Genomic DNA, 8,320 nt, shown 5'->3' on the forward strand with positions numbered 1-8,320 from the left:
GCGATGATCGCCCCGATTTTTCTCGGCGTCCGTCAATGAATCGCGATGCATATGATACGCAGACATCATATCACGCTGCAGCGTGTAATGAACATTGAAAAAGTGTTTGATCAAATCATGTGGATTATGTGCTATGTATATGGGGACAATAAACGCGATTACGTTTTTTAGGCGATAACTGCGACAGCGCACAAATTGCTTGTATTCTGCGTCAAAATTGTTATGACGTAAGTTATATAGGTACCTTCGTGTTATGAAGCTGTACATATACATATATATATTATATATAGATAGTAGATACAAATAAAAGGACTTTTGGGTAGACGACAACTTTTGGAACATATTATATAGGTACTATATAGATACTGTTGATAAACAAAATATTCAATGATTATATTATAAATTATAATAGGTATAAGGTTTAGAAATATTCGGCAACAATATATAACGATGCAGATGATGATAAATATATAAATATAATATATAATAAAACTTATTATATATAAGGTAAGACCCATAAATATGCCTATTTAAATGGCTAAATAATAGGAGACAATATTGAATATATATATGTTGATGTATATTTATAAAGTCTGTAGTCTTTACTTGTGTACCTATATATATTTATTTATTTTTAAATAGAAAAAATTCAATAACAATCAAATGTATAGAAGAAGTTATAAGATATAGTAAAACGTAATCAGTGTAATATTTACATCATAAGGTGTCTGAATATCAAACCTTTACACTATTATATATATATATATATCAATCTCAGCAAAAGAAAAGATATTTTTAAGTTGTTGAGATCTCAACTAATAATATAATGTATATTTTTTCACAAATACCTATATATACCGGCTATACCTATATGTAATAGATATTTAATTTAATTAAAAATAATAAAGATAAAACTTTATACCATACATGCAATATGCATATTATATAGTTATAATCATACTATGATAATTTTTTTTTTACATTCCTAGCTATTATATGATGTTAGGTTTATCATATACTACTACCTATTCTGACTAATAATAGTTAGGTCAGTAAACATTGTATACTACACGTATTATAACGATTATTTTTTATTTTTAAGTACATAATACCTACACATAATATATTGTGCACGTATAATAATTATTTGATTAAATGTACCTTTAAATGAAAACAAAAAGTACTATACCTATATAGGTATATTGCATCTTTCGAAAAATTTTGAATGTACCTTGTATCTATAGATACTTTTTTCAAGTTTCTTATCCTTCCCAGACTACACGTATACACGTATATAAACGCAAATAGTTTATAATACACTTGCTGAATGAAAATGACGATGACTAGCTGATGAATAAACAATAAACATTAATGTCTAACTAGATTTTTAATTTGCAGGTTTTACTGCAATGGACTAAATCAACAATACATTAAAATATTATATATATTATCTATAGATAATTTATTTTTCTGAAAAAATAATTATTCATAATATTTAATTTAGAAATATTTAAGCATGATTTATTAGGTTGGCCCTATATAGAAGGTTATGTATAGATACCTAGATATGTATAGAATCAACTACTGAAATAGTTTTTATAAGTACCTAATTCTATATTATATAATAGACATAGTCATATAGGACCTATACCTATATGGGAATTATATATGTTTTAAAAAACAAATATTTTAATTGAAAATTATTATCATTCATTATTTAATCATTTTTTTGTAATCCTTATATACCTACAATATAAGCGTATAGTAATATGTATATTCTATTTTATGTATGCCTATATAACGCATATAATATATATATATATATTATAGTATATCTATTCATGGATCTGCATGTATAATATTTGACGCCATTGGTTATTGGTATGTGTGTATAGAATAGAAATGCGTGTAATTATTATGACTTATTATTATTATTATTATTTATAAGTAATAGCTATACCGAGACGATATAGCTATTATAGGTGCACACTGCACGCTTATATAAAATATATGTTTGTCCGGCATCTTCCTGCCCGTGTGATTTGTTCCACGAGTATATACCTACATCGTATATTACCTTCTTGTAATTTAAATATGTATACAGTGTAGAGAGGCCGCGGTGAATGACGCCAGCACACGCCGTCAAATAACCGTGTAAAACACGATTACCCACGATTTGTTATACATAATATATATATATATATATACCTATCATGCAGCTATTACTATATAGGTGTAAACCGGAACCTCTTGTCTACGATATATATCTTCCTACACACACACTTATATGAGGTGTCGGTGTTGTCTTGTAACAAATGTTTCGTATGATGTATTTATATGTATTTATCCACTTTTCATCGTTGTTTTAGTGTGCCTACTATATATATATATATATATAGTTTATATAATATAAACATATTGCATAGGTATTATAATAGTATTAGACACCTGCTCTATATATACATATTTAATTTATTATGTATATATTATATTTTATATTTATTTTACTTATTACCTATATAGATCTATGACTGCATGTAAGTTTTATTAATCTACAAATTTATTTAATTTAGTTTATATGTATAATAATATATACCCGAGAATAAATATATAAAATGTAGATATTATATGCATTAGTTTGTTTTTATAATATCTATAAAGTATATATATATATATTATATTTAAAGCAGGCACTACAACAATTCGTTTTCAATGAAATTTTTATTTGTGAAAATAATAATTATTATGTAAGTAAATAATATGTACTCTATATATATTACAAATGAAGAAACCATGCACATTGTAAGTTGTATTGATATATAATACATCATCATCGACACAATCAGTGGTCGAAATGATGGCTCTAAATAAGTGGAGATTTACCTTATACAATTCAGATATCCTCGTATTTCATCATAAAATTCTTGACACTTATTAGTATTTTATAAACTTAGCAATTGATCAACTCACACATGATATACCATACACGTTCATTAATAATCAGTTATCAACAAAACATTGTCCAAAATTACGTTTAGCTATTTTAGAAAAATACATCAAGTCCCTATACTTATTATAATATTAATTTCGTTATTGTTCTGTGATATTTTATTTTTATTTGTAAAAATATATATACGCTACCTAATCGGCTTTATTTAGAAAATATTTATTAATTATATTATATTATTGGTTCTAAACAATAAGGCTATAGATAATATACAATGGTGAAATGACTTATACTACTAAATACTTACTTATACTTACTAAACAATACAATAAGCCGAGTCGAAATATGTTATAAAACAATTATTTTCACCATAAAAATTAAATATTTTCTCTTAGGTAAAAATATAATCCCAATACAATACTATAATTTAAATTTTAAATGAAGTAATATTAAAAATATAAAAATGTTAATATTATATATTATATGTACCTTCTGTATTTAAAAAACAAATCTTAGGAGGGATGCGTTATTTTAGACAAAATAAGTAGAGGGATGAAAAATGTATGTTTAAAAAGTAGAGGGATATCACCCCTCCGTATCCTCCCACTTCGAGCACTAGACACAATATATTGATATTATAGAAAAGAATACATTTATTCAATAAACAATAAATTGAATAAATTATACATGTATATATTGTATACCTACATTATATAGTACATAAAGTAATAAATGAGATATGACATATATATGTGAGATTTAACTTAATTAAAGAACAATATCAAAGTAAAATAAAAGTTGGTACTTAAGCATATATACTATATAATTCATCACAATTATGTGATTATCTATTACGTCACATTGTCACAAAATATTTTTTTGAATATAAGTTATGTGGGAGAAGGTCATATGTTTTTACATATTTAGGAGCAAAGCGTAAACTGGTTGGAAACTTCTGTTATAGGAAATATTATATTAATTATACACTTATATAAACATAGTAAAATGTATATCATATACTCGTATAGAATAATATAATATGGTGATTTTAAGTAGGTACTATAACTGTATATATGTTATCAAAACGTAATTGTAATTGTATAATATATATATAATATAATATTATAGTTGATTATTGTAAAGGCTATAGATCTTTGTATACCATTTAAGGAATGTCATATGGCGTGTTACAAATTTATTTTTCCAAAATGAGAACTACCCTTTTCATATATATAAATATAGGTCTATACTCCATATATTTTATAATAAGCAGACAGCTGTTTTTTTTTAAATTTACTTATCTATAAATTAAAATCAAAGTATAATAACTATATAAAGCTATTTAACTTGATATACTAAGGATAATAGATTATTAATTATTATTAATTGCAGATTATATAGGTTTGAAAGATATATATTATACTATTTATCAGCAACAAAATTAATAATTTGTAAAATTGTCTGAGTACTTATATATATATATAATTAAATATCAGATCAAATTTTTCATCTATCTTTTAGTTTAATAAAAACCATTTTAAAAGAACTATCATCTTTAGTACAAATACAATATAATATGCTGTAATATAATGATAATAATAATAATATAATGTGCTATATTAATTATAAAAAGACATGAATTACTCGCCATTTGAATTATGATGTACCTATATAATAGATGATATATAGTTGTACATTTCAAAAAAAATCTTCAGCTTAACGTTTTATACAAAAAAATTGGTTTTTGTATAAAAAATTAGTTATTACTGTTATTAAAGATCTTTGCAACGATGGAGTTATTTAAATTGATATATAGCTGTAGGATACTACAGCGGTTGTCGTCGCTGAAAAACGATTAAAAAGGTATAAATATATAAAAGAGTTTTATTTATATACGCTGTCTTCGGAAACGAGTGTGTTACAGTTTTTCTTGAGTATGGTATGTGTGGTGACAGATAATTATATATATAGTATTTTTTAACGATGACGAGTGCATTAAGAGTATTTATTATTACACATTATACAATACTCATTACTCACGTATAGACCGTCGAGCAATTAACGAAATTGCCGTTTTCGCAGCCAAAGACGCACCTGCAGCATCATCTACACATATATATATATTATCTACCTATAAGTGTGTTTTTATACGTATATGATGAGCATATATAAAAACGAGCTTTTATATAAATGACCACGATGAAGTGTTTATTACCTATATATATATAAATACAATACATCCGCACATACCTGCAACGTATAATATGATGATGATGTATGTGTCGGGCAATATATATATATATATATATATAGCTATTACTACTCGGTTATATATACATATATATTATATACATATGTATGTATATATGATGATTCTCGAGGGACCTCGAAAAACCCTTTCGACCGACACACACCGTTTTTGTAGCGCACCGGCCGCAACCGTTCATTACAGTAATGAACCCTACTGGCGCATCGACTGCTCAATCACAACTTTTGTCGCATTCACTCGTCGATTGCGTTCTCTCCCCCACACATAAATATACATATATATTTATATTTGTTCGTGAGTTTGGCTATACATATATGTGCGGTAGAGAGTGGGCTCGAATTTATACATATATACGCGCGAGTATACACATTATACTGCCACCGCTGTTATTATCATCGTCATTATTATTCTCACCCTTTTTGCGTGCGTCGCGTTTCGTATATTATTATATATTCCCTTTTTCCTGTCGCCGCCGCCGCCACCGTTTTCCGATGGGCGTGCAATCAATCACTCTGCCGCGGAACGCTATATAGCGCTCGCGCGACACGTCTATCATTGGTCGCGCGCGCGATCCTATCCTCCGAGACGCGTCGCACACCGTTTTCAGTGTGAGAGAGGTATTACACATCACACACACACACACGTTTATATTTCTATATATTATACGACACCACTTAAATGTACGAATATTTATATATATATATATATATGTGTGCACATCTTCTAATTCGTCTACAATGATCGTATAGACTAATATACTATATATATATATGGATTAATAATGCACGCGTATATGAGTAGAAGATTTGGTGAGGGGCAGTATCAAGATGTTAAAGGCATTTTGCTCACACTTTTGATTATTTAGCACTTATATATAAAAAAAATGTAAAATGTGCTGTAAAATTCAGAAATCTACAAATTACTTTATTATTGTTACACATTTGAAAATAAGGAATACTATAATATCTAAGTAAGTATTAATGTAAATATTTTATTTTAAATAAAAATGTAATAATTACTTGGATATTTTCTCTCGTCTACTAAAAATAATGAACTATTAGATCTCTGACCCAGAATAATTGTGGCACTATCCAAATAACTGCATAGGTATAATATAACGAGGTCCCTATATATACTACTTGTAATAATATACATTATATTATATTATCTAGGTATAATTTTTTTTTAATAATATATAATTATTAAAAGCTAGATTATACAATTTAGAATTTAAGAAATACCTATAGTAAATTAACGTATAACTACCAATATATTAATCCTTATTAATTTAACAAAATCCTCATTAATATAATAATAGTAATTTATCATGGTTCATATTTCATAACAAAAAAAAAATCACTCCTACAGACATAGTACAAATAATTCCTAAAACATATTATTTTATATTAAATATAGAGTTTACAATTATGGTACGTGGCTAGAAAATCCAATCCTAATGAAATTCAAATATTTTAATCTATAATGTATAGATTGAAATACTTGAATTAATATAAATTATGTAATATTATTATATTAAAGATAATATAATAATATTTAATTAACAAATTAATATATATGTATCTTAGCGAAATATAACTAAAGCTTTGCTTTTTATTTATAATTTCACTCAATACATAATGATCACTCAATCAAAAAAATACTCGACGAAGAAGCTAGATTTTTTAGTTATTTTTTTATGAATATTGTATAGTATATTATTAAAAAGTTCACTCCCTTAATCGGTATACTAGTTATCATGACGTGTTTGGAGTGTGTCTGGGTGTACTGCATATCATATTATATGAATATTACATTTGTATGTAGGCATGTAGTATATATATACCTACTTAAAAGGGATGCAGTATGCCCCTTTTTTTACTACTGCAGGTGATGACGATTTAATTCAATCCGTCATCGTGCAATGCACCATATAAATAAAATATAATACTCGTATGTACATAACATATAGGTTTTATATGTGTAGGTATAATAGGTATATATAATACATATTAAAAATATATTCCCCGAGTATATAATATATAATTACATAAAAAACAACATATTAAAACAAAATTATTGTATGTATGTGCATGGCTATTGATAAAAAAAGAAACTTACCTACATATACTGCAGTATTTATGATTAATTATCAGGTATTAAAAACTAATATAAAAATAATAGGTTTCAATAGTATAAAAGTAGTAAGTACCTATAATAATATGTAATATAGATGTGTTAATTTTTAATTCAAGTGTACATATATGCATCATAGCATACGAAAAACGATTATAAACGGAAACGGATATGCTGATCAGCATCTATTTCTAAGGATATTTTTGTTGATTTATTATAATTTATTACTGTTTGTTGTAATTTTTATTTTGATAGAAGTATATATAACTATAATTTTTTCCATAAATATCTTTATCATAGCTATTATAATAATATTGTTATTAACTAACGTCATAATTATAGGTCACAGTATACCGAAGTGCCGTAAAACGGTGTTAATAGGTTTGCGGTATAAATAGCTTTATATTAGTCTAAATATTTTGAAAACTACATTCTGTGTAGAAAACAATAATATATACGTAATGTGAAAAAGTTTCAATTGTTCCTAGTTTTTTTCGATTTATAATTTTTAATTAAAAATAAAACTAAAATTGTAATTCTTATAAAAAATATAGCCTATTTTATTATATAAGTTTTTTATAAATAACTGTAAGATAACAATTGAGTAGTCCACATTTTTTAACAGTTATTATTTGACAGTGTAAACATTTTTCTTATAAATATTTAAAGAAAAAAACATCAATATTCGAAAATTACAAATATTGAAATACCTGAACAAAATAGTTTAAAATAAGTCTAAGATACTGTAAATAATGTTTTTAATATTTAATGTTGTTTAAAAACTGATAATTTCAATAATAATATTGTTATAATAAGTTAAACAAAAATACATTATACATAGGTATTTGAAGTGGATATACCTATTGGATTTATTACTTTATTCTCAGTATAAATAATCAAAATTAATAATATCATAAATAGTTTTACATTTTTGAAAAAGATTAGGAGATGTTTGTCTGCATGGTATGTTC

The sequence above is a fragment of the Rhopalosiphum padi genome, chromosome 2 (genome assembly GCF_020882245.1).
Source record: "Rhopalosiphum padi isolate XX-2018 chromosome 2, ASM2088224v1, whole genome shotgun sequence".
Lineage (NCBI taxonomy): Eukaryota > Metazoa > Arthropoda > Insecta > Hemiptera > Aphididae > Rhopalosiphum > Rhopalosiphum padi.